The following is a 21,419-nucleotide window of genomic DNA, read 5'->3' as shown; positions in this document are numbered from 1 at the left end:
ACGGGGAGTGTGTAACAGGCCGAGTGTACAGAGTGGGTGTGCATCACAACGTGTGAAGGGTGAGTGTGTTTCAGACAATGCGTCCTGAGTGACCATGCATTACAGAGGGTACAAAGCGAGCGTGTTTTAGGTAAGGGAAAGTGTGTAATCATAACTCGTTCGGGGCAAGCGCATACATAATAGTGTGTACAGAGAGTGGACGTCAAAAAAAATATACAGAGTGTCAAACCAAGTGTCTGAATGTGGACTCCCAGAAGAATCTGTGATAAGTTGCAAAATTCCATCTTATCATGAAGTTACATAGCGGGATATACGAAGTGCCTTGTCTCTAGCACGGCTCTTGCAGTAGAAATGAAGTGTGCTGGGGGATCTGTAGGTGTGCACTGTAATCGAAATGGTCAATTGGCCCTAAAAAGTTATGGATCGATATCTTGTTTATTGAGAGAGGTCGTACGTAGCCCTCTTCCAAAACTCGTTCTTCATGCAGAAATCTTTGTCTCGCTCCGCTTCTATTACTTCCCAACTAAGAGATAAAAGCATGTGCTAGACAAAAGCCCTCTAAACGCCCGCTGGGCGATGCTGTGGGCAGAACGCACCCACAGCCCCACAGCTATGGCCCAAGCCCCGCGGCTGTACAAAAGCACTGCACTCCCCAAGTTTGTTCTGCCGCAGGGTCAGGTCCACATCTCCCCAACCTCTAGCGCACCAAATCCTTTTGCAGTCCGCTCTCTAGTTTCAGGGAGCTTCGGCTCTGCAGTCGCTTGTCCTCTGCGTCAGAGGTTTGCGGGCAGAACAGTAGCGCCCAGGGACTGTGTCCGCAGAGAGCTACAGGCTGTCGAGGCCTCAGGCCCCTGTGCGGCCTCAAGTTCCTCCTCTTTGGGCTGCAGGGAGGCCTGGTCTGCGCGACCTCTGTGCCCCAATGGGGCACAAACAGGCCACTTTCTCTACTTTAAGAACAGCTAACCCTGCTGCCCCTTCCATAAGGGCGCGCTGAACTGCGGGTCCTCTGTAAACAGAAACTAGTTACCCTTCGCAGGGCGACCGCCTGTATCTGTCCACCAGAGCAGCTGGAGACTGGATACTTGGGCTTCATTTCTATTGCACTGCACCTGAAACCTACTAGCCCAGAGGTTCTCTTCCCTGGCCCCGTCCAGTCTCGGTTTAGTGACCCAAAACCCCAGTGTTCCCACTGCCGCTATCCAGCTAACCAGTGCTTGGTCGGACAATTTTATACTCCTTCCCTTTCCCCTTTCCCAACCTGTCCTTCTTGTCCTTTGCCTTCTACGCACCGACGAAAGCTAGCGCATTTTGCCGGTCCCCCAAAATAGCAACTTTAAGCTGTGCGCGGATGTGCGGGTCTCAGCCAAAGCGCAGCAATCACCCGATATTGGATTAGGTATTAATTTTTTTTTGTCTTTATGCTGGTCACCAATGCTTAACCAAGATATGGTTGAAAAATTGGAAAGAAATCGGACATTTTTCCCCCACACTTCCCGGACACATGCATATGCATACGTACACCTTCGAGCACATACACACATACACACACACACACACACACACACACACACACTCGCACAAGTACAAGCCCTAGCCCCTTGGAGAATTCAGTCCTTGTCCTGAGGGCCAATGGAGTCATCCTGCCTGCAGCCTAGACGGCGGGGTCCCAGTTCTGTGCTGTCGGCAGGCACGCTCAGCTTGGGGGGAGAAAGAGTTTCAAGCAGACTAGAATCTTTATTTCAATCAACTACAGGTTTCATGTTAAATGTTCTGTCCATATGCCTCTTTCCAGAGGCTGTCCCCATTCAAAAAAAAAAGTGTCCCTTATCACCCCACTCCTATGTCTTTCCATGTGTCCCGGCGGCAGTTCTTACCCCAGGGACGCCTCTCTATGCTACTCAAGATCTCAGAATTGCCTTTTTCCTCTTTTCGTCTTTGCAGATGCAGAGTGCACAACAATTCCGAGGAGTGAGGGAGGTAGGGAGGGGGAGAGAGAAAGAGAGAGAGAGAGAGAGAGAGAGAGAGAGAGAGAGAGAGTATTAGAAGAGAAAACAGAAGAAGAGACAGAAGCGGAAAACCTTCGTTCGGGGCAAATAGGGATGGAGAAAGAAGTATCTCCATCTTTGGTACCCCCAGATCTCCCGTACATAACTGTTAAACTCATTTCTCTAGGAGTACTATCCACACTCGGTCGCCTGCTCCAAGCCTCACAAAATCCCTACGGTGTGAATGTGTTTCACTAGGACATCCAAATAGTTTCCAGACTGGGCATGGTTTGCTGCTGATTCCTGATCCTCTTTTCATTTTTTAAAAACCGGGTTTACAGGTTTATTTCCAACAGGGATCGAGTTTGCTAAAATTAGTTCCCTACTCTCAGCCTTCCAGGTATCCCCTTTTCCGGGGACTTTCTTTCCAGAATCGAAGAGGAAGAGTTGTAGCCCTGTTACAGTTAGAACCCTTGTAATACCGCGGCGGGTGAGAAGTCTGGTAGCCAGAGATAGTCTGAGCTAGCCCACTACAGAAGACTCCATCCGGAAGAAAGGAATGCACTTTTGTCTGTCCTGTCCACGCACCTCTCCCTGTCCCTATCCAACTCGGGCAGAAAAAGCACTGGACGAGCAATCATTAGCCCCCAAGCTCGAGCTACGGCTTTTTGTTGTTGTTGTTGGGTTGTGGGTTTGTTTTTTGGTTTTTTTTGGTCCGGCGTGAGTCTCATTTTCTTATGTGTAACATGAGCATACTAACACTTGCATTTGCTCCGAAGGTTGTTGCGATGAAAGAGCTTTCTAAAGCGCTAAAGGGATGGTTGCTGTTATACTGTTGTTTCTGTCTTAGTCTGCCTGCGTCCCTGCTCCCTACCCGAAGGTTCTGACAGAGGACGCCGCTCTCCCTTCCCCGCCCTTCAGTTTCTGCGACTCAGAAACAGGAAGCAGAACACTAAGAGCCCCCAGGGTCCAATATGTCCACACCCATCCACCCTCCCCAGTCTGCACTGCACACAGGCAGGACCTTCCAAACAAAGCTGTTTTCTCCGTTCAGAACGCAGGTGCGCTCTCTGCTAGATGAGGACGAAGTTAGTAAGATCACTGAGACAACCGAGAGCGGAGAAGGGCAAGAGAGTGTCCCCTTCTGGAGATCCAGGGACTGGGTTCTTGCCTAAGCCCTCCGAGTTATCTCTCTGGCCCGGGGCGGTAGGTAGAATCCTGTGAGCTCCCTAAGGAAAATGCTAGGGGTTGATCTCTCAGGATGGCCTGACATTAATGGAAGGAGAATGGAAGAGACATTTAGAGCCTATATCCGACTTTGGGTTAAGGTTGGGTGTATTTTTTTTTATGCCTGAGGGTTGACTCCGTGTCCCACTGTGCCTGGATAAATTCTTTCAATGTGTATAGGCGTCAGTGAGTGCTTGAATCTATGAATGTCTCTGAATATGTGTCCCCAAATGTGTGCCTCTCTGAATACATGTCTATCACTATAGATAGGGGTATCTATGGTGATAATGCGTGTTTGTCGGTGACTGAATGCTTGTGCTCCTACATCTTTCTGTGTCTGTGGTTTTGTCTTTCAGTATTTGTGTTTTCAAGAATGTATTTGTGAATATGTGGCTGACTGTAGCTGTATGATGTGCACAGGAATGTATTAAGAGAAATGTATGACAGAAAGTGGGAATATGTTTAAGCAAAAATGGACCGTGACCCCTGGTGGCAGGCAAAATTATCCACCACCCCCTCCCCAACACACTATTCATATGCTGATAATGTTGTCAAAGGCAGATGGTCTCTGACCCCCTTCATCTCTGGCATGCTTACAAGTAGTTTCCTAGGCCAGAGCTCAAACTGAGCTGAGCCTGGTGGGATTGGACTGCCTGGATTCCCATGCTGAAAGATCTTATGCCTCAGTCCTCTCCCCTGACCCTGGTCTTCAACAGTGTGTGTGTGTGTGTGTGTGTGTGTGTGTGTGTGTGTGTGTGTGTGTTCCTCCACTCATCAGAAGGGGGCAGTCGAGTCTGTGTCTGTCTGTCTACCTTTCTGTCTGTCTGGCAGCAACTTCTTGAAAGAAGTGGAACAAATAAAGCCAATTTCTGCCAGTGGAAAGACAGCACCTGGCAAGGAAAATGTCTGTTCAGACAGAATAATACAGCTTACCCAGTGTTAGACTCCTTTGAAAACCAGTGGGAAAAAAGCAGGGCTATTTGGGATGCCAGCATGTACAGGTTAACAGGAGAAGCAGTTGCCAAATTGAATGGCAAATAGGACAGAGGCATACTTGTACCCAAATGGTATTGTATGAAAGACAGAGAGAGGTAGAGAGACTGCTTGCCTGTAGAGTTACAGAGATTGTACTTACCTATATTTGGTAGTAAAAAAAAAAAAGTGTCCCCTATGGAATTTCCTAGTCCCATATATGTGGGAGGGAGGGAGAGAGAAACAGAGACAGACAGAGACAGAGAGAAAGACAGAGAGACTGGGGGAGGGGGGGAGGGAGAGAAAGGATAAAAATATAGGACCCGTAATTTCATTGTCATACTCCCAGAAGAGGAAATCCCTTCACCAATTCAGGTCAGCACTTGTTCTGCAACCTCCATTCCTAGAGAGTTACTAGTGCTCTGAGAAATAAAGTGATGTGCCCAGGGTCTGTATGTGTAAGAGGAAGGACCTGAGCCCAGGTCTTCATGATTCCAGAGCCAGCTCACTATCTCCTTCATCATGCTGCCTCTTCAAGTTCCAGAACAGCTACTGATCTACATTGGCAGAAGGATTTTCTTCACAAGGAGTTAGCTTCCTGTCTGAGAGAAATCACAGGTGCAGACCATATATGTACGGATGCAAATGTGTGTACACACATGTATATATACATGCATGTATATATGTGTACAAATATGTGGGAATGTGTGCCTATATACATATGTATGATACATGTGTATGATATTTGTGTACATGCATGGGGGTAGAATGTCTCTGTATTTTGCTTAGAGGAAATGGGGATCAACTAGGTGTTCTTGGACATGGAGAGTGAGATGATCCAATCCTGAGGACCTCCAAGACAGAAGGTGACACAGGGCTAATAAACACAATTCCTCAACCTTGCTTTAATTTCCTTCATTTGGAAATAAGAGAGAGAGTTAGTTACACAAGAATCTTGAGATAGTCTGATTTCTATGAGAATTCTCTAATTTTCCCCCAATTTTTACACCCCAAACCTCCTCCCCTCATCTCTTCACTCAGTAGGCTAAAAGCATCTTGAGAACAGTTATGCAAATTTTGTGCCTATTCAATCTGCTAGCAAAATGTTCAGTAAACAGCTAGTGCTTAATAAATGATTTGTGTTTTAGATTGGATCCTAGCCTTTTGAGCTGAAGGAATTAGTGATTATCTAGTAACACTCCCTCATTTTCTGTAGTACTTGGATCCTACTTGAGAAAATTTCTTAGTTTTCCTCAACTCTGGGCCCCATTACAGAGAAAAATCTTTCTCAAAGCCGAACACTGAGGGGACTATGAGACCCGTTATTCCATGCTCCCTCACCAGGGTTTGCTGCGTTGCACTATTTCATCACTGTCCTTGGGAGGATGGGAGTTGTTCTTGGGCTAGTAAAATGCTCAATATTAGCACATACTGGTTGGTGCAGTTGAGTTACTTTGGTTAAAGCCATTTTCCTTCTTATCTCCCAGACCTAAGCAGAAACTTTTATACTCAGCTATTCTCCCTATCAAATAGGCTCAGCCCTTTTGGAGATAAGGCTTTAGGCAGCATGGGTAGCACACTTAAAGAATGTTTCTCTGCCCGTATTCAACTCCTTTCCCAAAAGCAGCTACAGAGGTCCTTCCCTCCTCCCCTCCCCCTTCTCCTTCTTTTCTCTCTTCTCTTCTCCTTTTCTCCCTTTCCCTCCCCTGCTCCCTGTCCTTCCCCTCTCCAGCCAGCAAAGAGTCTAATCCAGCCAAACTTAGTCCCAAGAGAGCCATCAGGGACTTCCTCCAAGTCACTGTTTTTTCATTGGTTGATTAAGTAATCACTGAATTTCTAAGCACCCCCAAGGACTTTACTGACATGAAACTCAATCCTCAACCCAGCATTTTCACTGACTTTTCAAAGCCAAATTCAGATGTTCATCTAATCTGTGAGTCTAATCTGGTGTGTGTGTGTGTGTGTGTGTGTGTGTGTGTGTGTGTGTGTGTTTTCTGTTGAGCTCTAGGCCAATAGAAGAAGAGAGAGGCACAGTCTGTCCTCTGTGGAAATCTTTTTGATTGCTAGTCTGGAATCCTAGTAGAACAACCGGGTGGAGGGAGTTCAGAAGTTTGGGTCAGAAGGTTTAGTATTTAGAAGTGCTCACAGAGGTGACAGATTGAGGCAGCCAAATAAGGATGACCAAGATGATGGGAAGAGAACTAGAGACAATGTCATTCAAGGGTTGATTGAAGGAGCTGGGCAATATTTAGCTTGCCGATCATGAGAAAAGACTTCAACATGATTGTTGTCTTCAAGTATTTGGAGGACTGTCATAAGGACCAGGTATCAAACTTGTACTACTTGGCCCTAGAGTTCAAAGCTATGAACAATGGGGGAAAGCTGCAGAATGGTAGGTTATAGTCAATGTATGGAATCATTTCTGGTAAGTACTATCCAAAAGTGAGGTAATGAAGATCCCATCATTGGAGATCTCCAAGGAATGACTAGATGAACCCCTGTTGGAGTTGTAGAGAGGATCCCTGTGCAGGTACAAGTTGAACTAGAGGATATCTGAGGGCTCTTCCAACTCAGATTCGCTGATTCCATGAATCCAAGGGCAGGATATAAGCTGGAGTCCAGTATCCCATGGAACCGAAACTAGAGAGCAAACAGTTTTCTCCTGGTTAATTTAGGCATGTTTAGATCTCCATGGCATCATGCTGCTGGAGCCATTGTTAGCCTTGCAGTTCAGCTTTGATGCTGGGTTTAGACAAAGTTCCTGATAATCCTTTTAATTACTGTGATTCACTGATCGTCATTAAGTTTCCATATTTGATCTCCAAATATAATTGAGCTTTCTTTTCTCTATAGTAGACTCCATACTTCTGAAGGAGGGAGTTAAGTATGTAGAGAGAATTTTAACCCACACCTTTCTCCCTTAGTGAGTGCTGATTGTGGGATTACAGAGAATATTCAGGTGCGGCTAAGATTCTGTGCTCTTTGTGTGAAATGATCAGCTTTTATGGTTACTTCCAACAGAGGGAAACTCAGTCCCCTAACCCTAATCCCTTTAAGACTAGGGTTTAGCCTGATGCCTTATTCCTGAGCCTAGTTTCCCATCTTTTCGGCTTGGTTCCCATCCCCTATCTCAACTACTTCTCTTATTGAAAGGAGGAAGAAAGAATTTCAACCATTTATTAAATGCTTTTTTTAGGTGATAAGCACCCCCAAAATTTCACTGACATTAAATCAACAACCCAGCACTGTGATAAGTGTCAGGGATAATATAAGAAAATAATACAAGATAATGTAAGAAATATAAGCAAAAATAAAGACAGATCCTGCCTTCAATGAGCTTACATTCTAATAGAGGAAAGCAATACAGGAAAGGGGCTGAAGGGAATAGGGTGGGGAGGTGCTTGGCCCAGAAGCATTTTTTTGAAGTCCAGAAGTTGGAGAGAAGGAGTGGGGATGCTGAGGGAATTGATAATACTTCTGTCTAATTTCAGCCCTACTGCAAAATGAAAACACCCGGGGCACTCCAGATCTGCTCTCAGGGAGATGTACCTTTTTGTGTCCAGGATGCCCTTCCTCTGAACCTCAGTCTCTTCAATCCCCAGCTTCCTTTGAAGCTCAGCCAAGTCTTACCTGAGACCGTTCCTCATTCCCCTCCCCATCCTCAGCTGCTGGTACCTCAATCTAAAGAACTTCAAGTTTACTTTGAATATACTTTGTATTTACTTACAGGTTTCTATGTTTAAGTCCCCAAGGAGAATGTAAATTCCTTGAGGGCAGGGTCTGTTTCTCTTCTGTCTTTTTATTTTCAGTACCTAACACAGCACTTGACACAAACAAAGCACTCAATAACTATTGATTGATTGATTCCTATGGGCGGTTTGTGTAACTACACTGGAGCCTAACCTATCCTGTCGCCCCCTAGTGGTCTAGGAGTGACTATATCTTCCTCTACTGTCAAATTCCTCCTAAAGCAGGGCTGTCCAAACTTAGGTTATCATAGGGACCCATTAAAATAAAATAATTATTCGAGGGCCACACCCAGAATAAAAAACAGTACACTAATAGAAAGTGGAGGAATACATGTCATCAATACGACAGGTGAAGGCGCGAAGCATGAAAGCAAACACAAAACACGAAAGCAACAAGGCAACAGTATAAAGGTAGGTGCATACTGACTAGTGTGCATCGTATAGACAGAACGCATCCCACAGATCGACTGAAAATTCCGTGAGATATGTTCTGTCCATAATAGTGCTTAAAAACACCAAAGAAATTAACATCAACGAGATTATTTATTAGTGATGGAATTAAAAAATCTAATATGTATTCCATGCAAATTATTATTTTATTTTTTCACTAATGAAAATTAAAACCCACAGGCGGGCCACATAAAATCATACTGCAGGCCATATTTTGGACAGCCCTGTCCTAAAGAATAACTGAGGATCCAGAAATGCTGAAATGACAATTCTGGGAGAGTCTCAAACAAAAGAATTAATGTGGTTGTCTATCCATGATGTAAAGGAGTGGCCTATTGGTCAGTGATGGCTATTGTTGCTGGGAGGGATGAAAGAGAACCCCTCATTTAACAGAGAAGAGACTCAGGCCCCAAAGAGGGAAATGCCCTTCCCAAGGTCACATAGAGTAAATGTAAAGCGGGAACTAGATCCTAGGTCTCTTGACTCCCAGGCTTTCTGCTCTACCATAGAAACCTCAAATTTTAAGGTAATCACAAACCATAGACTAAAGGATCCTTGAGCCCGTGTGATTGAGTGTAGCTAAAAGCTCCGGGTGGAGACCCTGCTTTTTTATAGTCTAAGTTTCCTGGGGAATTCAATGTGTCTCCAGCCTCACCTGAAGAGACAATTGTCCAAGGTGCTGGTTGTTTCTCTAAAAATAACAGGATTAGGATAGATTAGGAGTTCTTAACTTCAAGTCTGTGCATTTGGGATTAAACAATATTGTGACAACCATGCTTCAATAGAGTTGGTTTCCTTGGTAATACTAGTTAATGTATTTTAAAACATTATTTTAAGAAGTAGTCTGTAGGTTTCACCAGAGTGTCAAAGGGGTTCGGGGTGCACACACACATGTACAAAAAGTTTAAGAATCTCTGGATTAAATGATCTCCATATCTTTAGATTTGATATGGGGCTATGTCACTGAGCTCTCCTTTAACTAAGGTAGGAGGAAAAGGAGAACCTCAGGAAATAGCATAGGGATGAACAGTATGGCATAGTTTCATCAGTCAACAAACATTTATTTAGCACTTACTGTATTCAAGGCATTGTATTTGGAACCAGGGGACAAAAAAAAAGGGCAGAAGTCCCTGCCTCAAGGAACTCACTATCCCATGGGATAGCGGGTAGAGGGATATACCAGGAATTAGACCGACCCAATGAGGATCCTGACTCAGACACTTATGAGCTCCATGATTCTGTATAAGACATTTAACCTCTCTCAGCCTCAGTTTTCTCATCTGTAAAATGGGGGTCATAATAGCACTTACATCATCAGTTTGTTGTGAGGATCAAATGAGATGATGTAAAATGATCTACAAGCTTTAAAGTGATATAAATGTGCTATTTACATAATTTTTAAAGTAATTGTATTATAATATTTTCCTATAATAGTATTTTATAATTTTTATTATAATATCATTATATAAAAGTGCCATTATAAGATGTGGACCATACCAAGAATTAAATTCAGATGAACTTTCCCACCAGCTAAGTCAGATCATTTCATTCCAAATTCACCAGCAAACCCCCATGATGGGTACCTTATCAAAGCATTCCTTTATCTTCCCCTCCCTGAGCAGAAGAGAAGGGCACCTTTAGTGAATGGAAGGAGGCTTTAGAGATTTGGGGGAAGGGAAGCGCCTGGTGGCCCCATAAATCAAGTTTACATATAGAAACTTGATGACTTCTCATGTTGAAACCTTCATTCCTCAGGTCTCTCCGATTTCTTCCCTCCCTCTAGCATTCTCTCCCTCCTTCCCTCATGACAGCTCTCCTAGGGATAAGGATCAATTTCTCTTATGAGCAGTGTCAGCCCAAGGAAGGGTCCAGGAGTTTCTGGATCTCCTGATGTCTATTGGCTTTCTGATCTATTTTGCTCTGTACTTCGCTTGCCCAGGGTGGGGGTGCGGAGAGCCAGGAGAAGGGGGGTGGTCAAGACCCCCATGGAGCCAAGGACAGCACACAGCAAACTATAGGAGCTCATTTCCAATGTACAAGGAAAACCTTAGTCAACCAGATCTCCTATTCAGGGATCCAAGAAATGGCTTAGGATGCTCAGTATTGAGGTCTGGCACTACAAGCTAATATCACTTATGGTTAGGAGAAAGGCAATTGTATCATCTGAGCTCAAGGTTACAAATAAGCAGCAGCTTCATCGTTCCAAATCCTCAAGCTCACAACCATCCTACCACATGACAAAGGATCATTAGCATCAAATAAAATGCCAATTTCAAAATCCCAAGTCTGGTCTCCCTTGGTAAACCCAAGAATTCCCTTTCTGAACAAGAACACCAGGATCACATGTGTGTAGACTCACTCTCCTACCCCTCTGTTTCTTCCCACTGTTCCTTTCACCTCTAGTTCCTGTTAGAAATTTTGTTTGGTTTCTGTTTTGACAGGTCCGTATATATGTTTTGGGCAGCTGTTCAGTGCTATTTCATGATTTAATATCAGGGCAGTCATGGAACAAGGATGCACAGTCCGCACTTTTTGCTTAAAGTATTTCTCAAGCTCCTTTTTGATCTAATGGTTGGGCTTGCAGTTTCTCCAATCTTAGAGCAAAGACATGAAGAGCAAGGAAGCTGAGGATCCAAGGAAGGAGGGACTCGGAACAAAACCTGTTTGCTCGCTGAGCTCAGAGATCTGCATGCTTGGTGTACAGAATTCCAAGGTGAGAGCAAGGGGGGATTGCTTTGTGTAAGGCCAGGGGAACATGGGGATGGGTAGAAGGACAGGTGAAGAGGTAGACTCATTGCTCTCCTGTCACTGGCATGGGCTCAAGGTGCTATGCCCATCTATGGACCTCTGTGGGTTCTTCGCTATTTGCTTATTAAGGGCAGTATGCTATCGTGGATGGAGAGCTGGCCTCAGAGTCAAGAAGACCTGGATTCGAGTCCCACTTCTGACACATGCTGGCTGGGTGACCCTGGACAAGTCACTTACCCTTGGTCTTGCTCAGTTCTGTAAGATGGGGATAATAATAGCACCCATTTCCCAGGATTGTTGTGAGCATAAAACTAAACAAAATTTATAAAGTGCTTTGCAAATCTTTAAAGCTATATATAATATTAGCAATTATTAGAAACTATTATGTACATAAATAAGAATAATACAAAGTAGACTTCAGTGGGGGGGAAAGAAGTCCAGGAAGAGAGCTCCAGGAAATTTTGTGGAGGGCGATAATCCTTACAGGGGAGATCAGAGAAATCTTCATGGAGGAAAGGGCACCAGATGGGCAGTAATGAAGAGAGATTCCAGGCAGAGTGGACAACCTGAACAGTGATAAGAGGGCATAAGAGGAGGCAGGAAAACTGCTAATATGTGCAACAGCAAAAATAGCACTGTATTGGGATTTTGGTGAGTTACCGTTTGACCTTGGGCAAGTCACTTGTCTAGGCTTCAGTTTCTTCAATTGTAAAATGAAGAAGTTGACCTCAGTCTTGTCTGCAAGGTCCCTTTCAGGTCTAACATGGGATTATGGCAATAATAAAATACAGGCAAGGGTGACTCTCCAGGCCAAGTCAGTAATATCAGATATGAGGACTGACCTGTGTCTCCAGACGGTAGAACTGTTAGAACTGAGTCATCCACACCTTTTCACTCTATTCCCCTTGAGACCAAAAATAAATGTTTACAAAATGTTGGCTAGGGCTAAAAGGAAGTCTGAGCTGAGTTGGTCCACATAGGAATAGAGCAGATGGCTTTGGCCTTATTAGCAAGATGCTCCACCCAGTAAAATAAAAATAAATCACAATTAATAATAGTTAGCATTTTAAAGTTTGCAAAGCACCTTACAAATATATAAACATATTATATAAAAATATATAATTATTTATTATTATAAATATCTCATTTGATCCTCACAATGACTTTTGGAGGTAGGTGCTATTATTATCCAAATCTCACAGATGATGAAGCTGAGGCAATCAAAGGTTAAATTCTTGCCCAGGGTCACACAGCTAATAAGTGTAAGGGTCTGAGACCAGATTTGAACTCAGGTCTTCCTGACTCCAGGCCCAGCACTCTAACTCCTGCATCACCTAGCTGCTGGACCTGCAGAGGAGGTTATCATAGAATGTTAAAGCAGAAAGGGACTGTAGAAATCAGTGAGTTCTAAGCCCTCACTTTGCAGAGAAGGAAACTGAGGCTCACAGTGATAAAGGGACTTGCCCACTGTTCTTTTTATAATAGATACTATTATCCAGTCTTATCCTGCATTCTCACAAACTGCCCCTTCCCTCTGTGCCTTCAGCCACATGCCAGAGTCAATGAGCCTGAGAAATGAGGGAGCCGGAGCTATTATGCACACCAAAGCTCCTTGGGCTAGGAGGGAAAGGAACAGTTAGTTCGTTGAACTAGGGAGCCAGGAGAGCTCTTCCTTAAGCTTTTCCCAAATAGTTCACCTGAAAAGATGATGATGATGATGATGAAGATGATGATGATGGTGGTGATGATGATGATGATGATGGTGATGATGACGGTGATGATGGTGATGGTGATGATGGTGGTGGCGATGATGATGATGATAATGATGATGGTTATGATGATGGTGATGATGATGATGACGAAGATGATGATGATGGTGATGATGAAGATGATGATGGTGATGATGGTGGTGGTGGTGGTGATGATGATGGTGGTGGTGATGATGATGATGATGATGATGATGGTTATGATGATGGTGGTGGTGGTGATGATGATGATGATGACGATGATGATGGTGATGGTGATGGTGATGGTGATGATGATGATGTTGATAATTTGTTGTTGTTGTGCAGTCATTTTCAGTCATATCCAGCTTTCTGTGACCCATTTGTGATTGTCTTTGCAAAGATACAGGAGTGGTTTGCCATTTCCTTCTCCAGTTCATTTTACAGATGAGGAAACTGAGGCAAACAGGCTGCAGTGATTTGCCCAGGGTAACAGCTGTTAAGTGTCTGAGGCTGGATTTGAACTCAGGTCTTTCTGATTCCAGGCCTAGCACTCTATCCACTCTGCCACCTAGCTGCCCCCAAAATCAATTTTAAATGACATGAAAGGAGGTACATTAGCATCTGTTTGCCACAGTACCCTAAAGACCAGGGGGCCTTTCTATCTGACTTCCAGATGAAATTTCCTAAACGTATCATCTCCCCCATTGCAGCAGGTGCTCCTTGAGAGCGGGGATGGTGTTATTTTCTATTTGTCTCCTTAGTGCGTAGGATAGTGTGTGGGTAGTGTGTAGGATAGTGTACTTAGTAATCCTTTAATAAATATTTTTTCCTTCTTAACATAGAAAATACTCCTCTGGGTTTTTATGCCTTGGCTTGAAATAGACAACATAGGCAGCAAAAGTGGCTGGCTGGAATCAGATTGCTCCCTGGCTTGACTCACACCCACTAACCCTATGCATCAAATAGCCCTGCTTTGTGTTAGCATCAATATAGTACTTTAAGGTTTGCAAAGTGCTTTACAAAGATTTTTATTTGATCCTACCCTAGGAGGTAGGCGCAGGGTTGGGATGGGGGTAGGGGTAGTTCAGGGTGTGTGTGTGTGTGTGTGTGTGTGTGTGAGCGTCTGTGTGTGTGTGTGTGTGTGAGCATCTGTGTGTGTGTGTCTATGTGTGTGTCTGTGTCTCTCTATTTATGGGAATCTCCAATACTGAGCTCCTTTAAAGCCCTAGGAAGCCCAGTTAGTTACATCTGCCAGTTACACCTCTAGTGTCCTTTAAGACTGAGTCAGGAACCACTTGCTACATGAAACCTTTGCTAACCCCTCCATCCCCACCTAGCTGCTGTTGCTTTCTGCCAAAATCGCCTCCTATCTTTTTTGTATACAACTCTGTCACAAAGAGTTGGATATAGCTGAGTAATCTACACATTAATAACATTTGACTTTTTATGCAGTGTTTCACACCTGTGGACCTTGACCTCTGCAAACAAGCAGGCGGAATTAGCTTTACTATCTCTTCTTCTAGGCCAAGTGTGTTCTCCACAATTTCACAACATTGAGTTTTGATTGTGTTGCCATTTTTTTCCACTTACAAAGTTACAGTCCAGAGATATACTGTTTACCTGACTCTGCTTACTTTGTTGTTATTATTCAGTCCTGTCTGATTCTTTGAGACCCCATGGTCCATACTGTCCATGGGGTTTTCTTGGCAAAGATACTGGAGTGGTTTGCCATTTCCTTCTCCAGTGGCTTAAGGCAAACAGAGGTAAGTGGCTTGCCCAGGGTCACACAGCTAGTAAGCATCTGCGGCTGAATTTGAACTCAAGTCTTCCTGACTCCAGGCCTAAAACTCTATCCACTGAGCCATTATAGCTGCCTCCCTGCCTACTTTACTCTGCATCAATTCATGTAAATCTTCCCATGCTTCTCTGTATTCAACATGCTCATTTCTTAGACCACAGTCATTTTTAAAAAATATTCTTGCCACTATTCGCCCAGCTATCCTTTATTTCATTTTTAATTGTTTTTATTTATTTTCATAATCTGTCCAGTATTCCTTAATGTCGTTTTGACCCATAAAACCATACCTATTTCCAATGTGATTCATTTGACAATGCCAAGGCATAAACTACCTCTCCTCTTGCTGCTTTGTACTGGAGGCCTCCCCTGTTGTGCTGTTCCCTGAGCCCCCACAGACTGGAGAGAGCTGAAGGAAGAGATCTCTGTGCTTGAAGCTATGATTCGCCATGGATGAAGAGCCAGAGATTGCTATGAACTTCCATCACTGGACAAGGAATTCATTTTGCTCTCCAAGTACGAATCATCAGAGTTCACATTTCTATCATGCTTTGAGGTTTGTGACTAAATATTATTATCCCCATCTTACAGATAAAGAAATGTGGCCTGAGAGATGAAATGATCATGTTGAAACAGCCCCTAGGCAGAAAATAACACTTCATTTTGCTACTCTCTAACATAGGTACGGTCAGTTGGTCAGTCAATAAACATTTATTACTATGTATCTGGCACTGTGCTAAGCCCCAGGGATAAAAAGATACAAAAAAGATGCAGAAAGCAAACAAATAAGTACAAACAAGCTCTATACATGATTTTTTAAAGAAATTATTAAAAGAGGGAAGGCACTAGCATTGAGAGATTAGGAAATGTTTGTGTCTTGCCTCTAAGCTTCACAAGGGCAGGGACTGTGTTTTGTGTAAGCATCATCTCTCCCCCCATACCTAGCACAGTGCTCTACAAAAGAGGTGTCAGTGCCACAGGAGCCAGATTAAAATGTAACTGGGAAATATTTCACAAAATAAATAAAAATATAATAAAACATAGATAACACTAGATTTTAAAACTAAGTCAGTATCCTTATGTGTGGATTAGTGGCCTCATTTCTATTTGAGTTTGACACTACAACATCTCTACACGGTAGGTACTTAATAAATATTCATGAAATAAAGGAACCTGTCAGACCCATGACTTGAACCTTTAGACTCTGAATCGCAGAGTTCCATCCCCCTCTTTGTTCTAAGCTCCCTGACTTTTCAAGACACCTATCCTTCTCAAACGGGACACCAATCCTGTTCACCTCCAGCCCCAAAGCATTCAGAAAATTTCCTGCATTCTCTGCTTCCTGGAACCCGGCTCTCAGGTGCCAAGGGACACTCTTGATGATAGGATCAAAGACATAGAACAGGAAGTGAACATGGGGTCATCTAGTCTAAGCTCTTCCTTCATCACATGAGGATTCTGAGGTCCAGTGAGGTGAAGGGACACACATGGGCTATAAGGAGCAGGTCTGGGATATAAGATCAGCAAGATCTCCAGCTTCTTGTTTTGGTCCATGTTCTCCAGAAGCTATTGCCCAACATTCCCTCTGGAAGCCAGGATTCTCTGAGGAATTTTATGGAGCCACTCAAAGCTATTCCTGGAAGTAAACATAGCAGGGGGTATCAGATGAGCAGCAGAATCCTTGTGGAAAGGATGCCTGTCGCCAACACTACCTTCCCTGTCCTTGATACTATGGGATGTGGAGGCCTTTCTTCACTTATAGAGCCATGCCATCTCCATCAGAGAAAATGAATTCCCTTCATTTCCAAGGTCATTGCAATCTCTCTTATTTAAAAAGATAGCTTCCCACTTCTGATCTTCCCAGGGTAAAAGAGAATCCCTGGGAATACAAGGGGCACTTCTGGAAGTAGCATTTATTCCTCAGGACTACCAGGGGACCATTCTGATGGGCTAAGGAAGACATTACCAATGCAACTCGGTTGGTCCCCTTTCAAAGTGCAGACAGCTCTCCTAAAAATTGTTTTAATTAAATTAAGGTTTACCTTTACCTATGATTTCCAAATTGTCGGCATCTGTTAAGCCTTTGGGGTCCAAATGCACAAACCTTAGTCAAAGGGAAAAAGAGCTCCTTTATTTATTTGTTCTTAATCATGGAATTAATCTAGCTGCTAATCAGCTAGATTAATTGTGATTGGCTCTGGATTTACAGTACTTTCTGAAAGTGCCTTTCCCTTACTCTTTTTATAAGTGAGTAAGATTTGAGTGATATGCAGTCTGCATAAATATTAGGCAGCATTTAAAAGACTCATATATTTTCATTTTACGTCCAGCTTCTTCAGGAGCATGAGGACTAGTTAATGTGCAAGAGGAAAAACCAGTGGCTTCATGCAGTTCAGGGAGCTGCCTACAGTCTGGAGACAAGACTTAGGACATCTGCCATTCTAGCTTTTACCTTCTGTCTTCTGGTTGCAGGAGGGGAAGGAGGATCTTTTCCATTTCCTGTCTACTGAAAGGGTGGGGCCATGTGCCTTGACTGTATCTGATTTACTTCCTGCCACTCTCTGCATCCCAGATCCCAACTCATCCAAGGGGATGATTTTTTTCCTCATCTTTCCTTCTCCCACATAAACTAAGAGTCAGCCAGGTATTGGGTCGTTCACCCACAAATCACTCTGTCTCCTTGAGCAGAGAATGGTAGTGGCTCCTTTCTTCCTTCTTCCCTTCTTTCCTGAAATAGGAATCTGTATCTTCCACCCAAGATAACCCTACTCCAGAAATTCTGACTCAGTCTTGGAATAAAAATGAGTCTTCCAAGGGCAGAGAGGAAGAAGAAGTCATTGGATTATAGGACTAAAAGTTGGGATAAACCTTAGAGATCATCTAGTCAAAGCTCCTTGTTTTACTGACAAGAAAACTAAGGGCTTAACCCAGATTAAGTGAAATGACCAGTCTTCAGCCCAGGGAATAGATGAGGAGGCTCATTTCCATATTCTCAGTAGAGATGTGGAATATTATGAGTGCATGATGTTGCATACCATCAAATTTGCTTAGTTGTTTTTTCCCTTTGTGGGGAAGAGGAGTAGTTTGAAAGGAAGGAGGTGACTTATCATTAACCATACATAAACTGTAAGTAGCAGAGCTGAGAGTTGAACTCAGCTCTTCTGACTCCAAACCAAGATCTCTTTGATAGGTGAGAGACAAAGGAAGTTCATGCTTTGCTTTCCTCCTCAATAAATTCCAGTCATTTCAATTGTCTTTAAGATCAAATATAAACTCCTTCTTGGCATAAAGTCATAGTCCAGCCCAAATCTCTCTTTCTAGGTAACTATATATTACTCTCCTTCCTGAACCTTATGATCCAACCAATTGGTTTTTTGCTTCCTCGCACATAACCCTTCATCTCCTGTCTCTGTCTTTACAGTGACCATTCCCAATGCCTGGAATTCTCTCCCTCCTCGTTTAGAATACCTTCTTCTCTTTAAGACTTAGATAAAATATCACCTTATAGATGAATCTGTTCCTGATTAATTCCTAATTAATTAATTTCTGGCTCCTAATGTCCTCCCTCCCAAAATTACCTTGAATGTATCTTGTATATATTCTGTATATCCTTACTTATAAACAAGTTGTCTGCCCCAGTAAAACATAAGTTCATTGAATATGGGGACTATTTCATTTTTTTTACTTTTTTCCCAGGACCAAGCACATAGAATGCATGTAATAAATGCTTTTTTTCTTGATTAATTTGGTTATGCCCAGAGTAGTACCAACAAGATGCCCATTGGCTGCTCTAGGTGTTGAATCTTATCTATTGCCTGATTCAGGGCTCTTTGCTCAGTGAAAAGACATTTCCCTGAAGCCTGGATATCATCCCTTCCGGAGAATTTCAAGTAGCTAAAATTTTTACTTTCAGTGAATTCATTATATAAGAGAAACTTCTCCAGTACTTGTTTGCCAATTTGTGCTTAACAACGAGCAATCAATTAGGGAGGCAGCTTGCTGCTCTAACCAGTCAAAGCACAAGTATATTTATAGCACTAGAGTTCCTACCTCTTAGGTGAGTGAAGCTGTCTTCCCTACCATCAATTTTCTTTGCATATGTAATCAAAGAGCTAGGCCACTGAGGAGAAGCCAGGGACTTTCCTTTTGAAATACTTCAGGGTCATTGTTCAGGCATCCCCAAAGTATTACATACACTGGGGGGAAATGGTAGAACTTCATGGCCTTCCCCACTGCTGGGTACCACAAACATACTTGTTCTTCTAAGGACATTTTCTCAGCTAGAACAAAGCCTCCCATGTCAAGATAGGTATTGGTTGCCTTTACATCATAGATACCCAAGAACTCAGAACAGGGGATTTAGAGTTTTTTTAATTTGTAACAAAAGAAAAACACCCTCAAAAAATTCACATGGGAAATATTGAGCCTACAATCTAAAGATGTATTTACTTTACAAATATATCCAGACAGGTTGCTACCATAAGGACTGAGAACTGAAAGGGACCTTTGATACAAAAGACAATATAACCTAGAGCAAGAGTTTTTAATCTGAGGTCCATGGAGAGAGAATTTCAGGAGGTTCATCAAGTTGGGTGGGAAAAAAATTACATATTTATTTTCATTAACTTTTGATTACTTTGTAATCCTATATATTTTGTTTTATGCATTTAAAAACATTTTTTTCTGAGAAGGGATCCATAGACCTCAACCAATAGCCAAAGGGGTCCATGATACAAAAAAAAGGTTAATAACCACTGGTGGAGAGGATCTGAGGCCCCTTCCATTCTTATGATGACTCAAGTCACTCTGCCTCTGTGGGCCTCAGTTTCTTCATTTGTAAAATGGGAGACTTGATTTAAATCATGGGCTGTTAAACTTTTCTGTAGTACAGTAGGGCCAAAGATGGATTTCAGGGGACTTGGATGGGAAAAATATTATTTCCATTTTCACTAACTTTTGATTTCCTTTGTAATTCTATGTATTCTGTTTTATACATTTAAAAATATTGCAGTGAGACGTAATCTACAGACTTTACTAGATTGCCAAAAAAATGATACCAAATTGGGAGCAAAAATTGATTCCAAAAAAAATGTTAAGAACCCTTCATCTAGAGGAAAGAGTACTGAACCTGAAATTGAAAGGCCCACAATGAAAAACCAGAAGAATACTCACTGCCTTTGTGACCATGAAGAGCTTCAATTTTCTCCTATGTAAAACAGGTATAATAATACTGCGCTTTATAAACTTTAAGCTTTATTACTGATTATTATGATAATCCAAATCTTGTTTTTCAGACAGAGGAACTAAGATTGGGAGAAGGGAAATTATTTGTTCAAAGTCACATAAACAATGAGTAGCAGAGCTCATATTCAAACCCACATCTCCTAATTTCAAATCCTCTATTTTTTTCTACCATATTATGAAAATTCTGTTTTATTGTAATTATATAGAATATACAAACACAGATGGGGAGTAGAAAGGCCACTTGACTTGCCATCAAGATGACCTGGGTTCAAATCTTGCCTCTGGCACTTACTATGTGGCCATGGCCAAGTCACTTAACTAAGTCTCAATTGTCTCATTTGTAAAATGGTAATCATAAAGCCTTTAATACCTACCTCACAGAGCTGTTGTGAAGCTTAAAATAAAGAAGATGCATATAAAGCACTTTGGGAAAACAGTTAAAACAGTGTAAAAATAAGAGTAATTATTGTTTAATCCTGAATGGAAGGCAAGTACCTTAAAGGTAGAGATTGTTTTGTTTTTGTGTTTTGGTACCTGGTACCTAGCACAGAATGGACCCTAAAATTTTGTTGTTGTCCCTTTTCAGAGGACCGATGACATCACAGGTTGATGTCTTCACTTGTGCGCGAATTGGATTTAAGTGAGGCAGAGTCATACAAAGTTGTCAGCCTCATTCTGTCTTCCAGAGTCATCAAGTCCAGTGGCAAAAGCTAAGACAATTGGCAATGGCCTAGGATGCAGTGGATGACCTTGGTGTCTTCAATGTCTGACCAAGCTCTAAGTTTCCACAGTGCCTGCTACAGTTGCCTTCATGGCCTTTGGAACAGATTGTTCTCATATGCCCATTTTGTTGGGGGAAGTCTTCACATGCTTAGGGTAGGCACCCCTCTAACTCACAGTCGGATTTGGGGCCTGCCAGTTACCCTCAACCTGGCTTAGCCCATCTACCAAGATGGTTTTACCAAGGTGTGACCACTACACATTCTATAGCTTCTTGGACCCACAGGTGAGATTTTAAAATAATTGTTTGTTTAATCCTAGAGTTTAAAGATACTTATTTAAATGCTTGAAATCCAGGTGGTCTAGAGAAGAGATCTGGGATAAGGAGCCTAGCAACCTAAGTTTGGGCCCCATTTCCATCATTGGCTTGATAGGGAACCCTGAGTAAGTGACTTAACTTCTCTGGGGCTCTGGGCCAGAATTATTAGAGCTGAAGAAACTTTTCACCTCATTAATATGTACTCATGTTAATATAAAAATAAAAAATAAGATCACAATTGGAAGTGCTTTGTAAACATCGTTGGAATACACATGAAACGATAATGCTGGTTCCTTACTACACACCAAATTGGAATACACATGATATGATAATGTTGGCTTCTTTCTCATGACTTTTAGATATAGAGACACAAGTTAAACCTTAAACATGAGATCACTTTTAAGTTCTATTCCTTCATTTTACAGATGAGTTAATTGAGGCCCAGAGAAATGGGGTGAGTTTTATAATGTCAAAGATCTGTTT

This window comes from Trichosurus vulpecula, chromosome 3, assembly GCF_011100635.1.
Source record: "Trichosurus vulpecula isolate mTriVul1 chromosome 3, mTriVul1.pri, whole genome shotgun sequence".
In the NCBI taxonomy this organism is placed as follows: Eukaryota; Metazoa; Chordata; class Mammalia; order Diprotodontia; family Phalangeridae; genus Trichosurus; species Trichosurus vulpecula.
Note: the sequence above shows the minus strand (reverse complement) of the source record.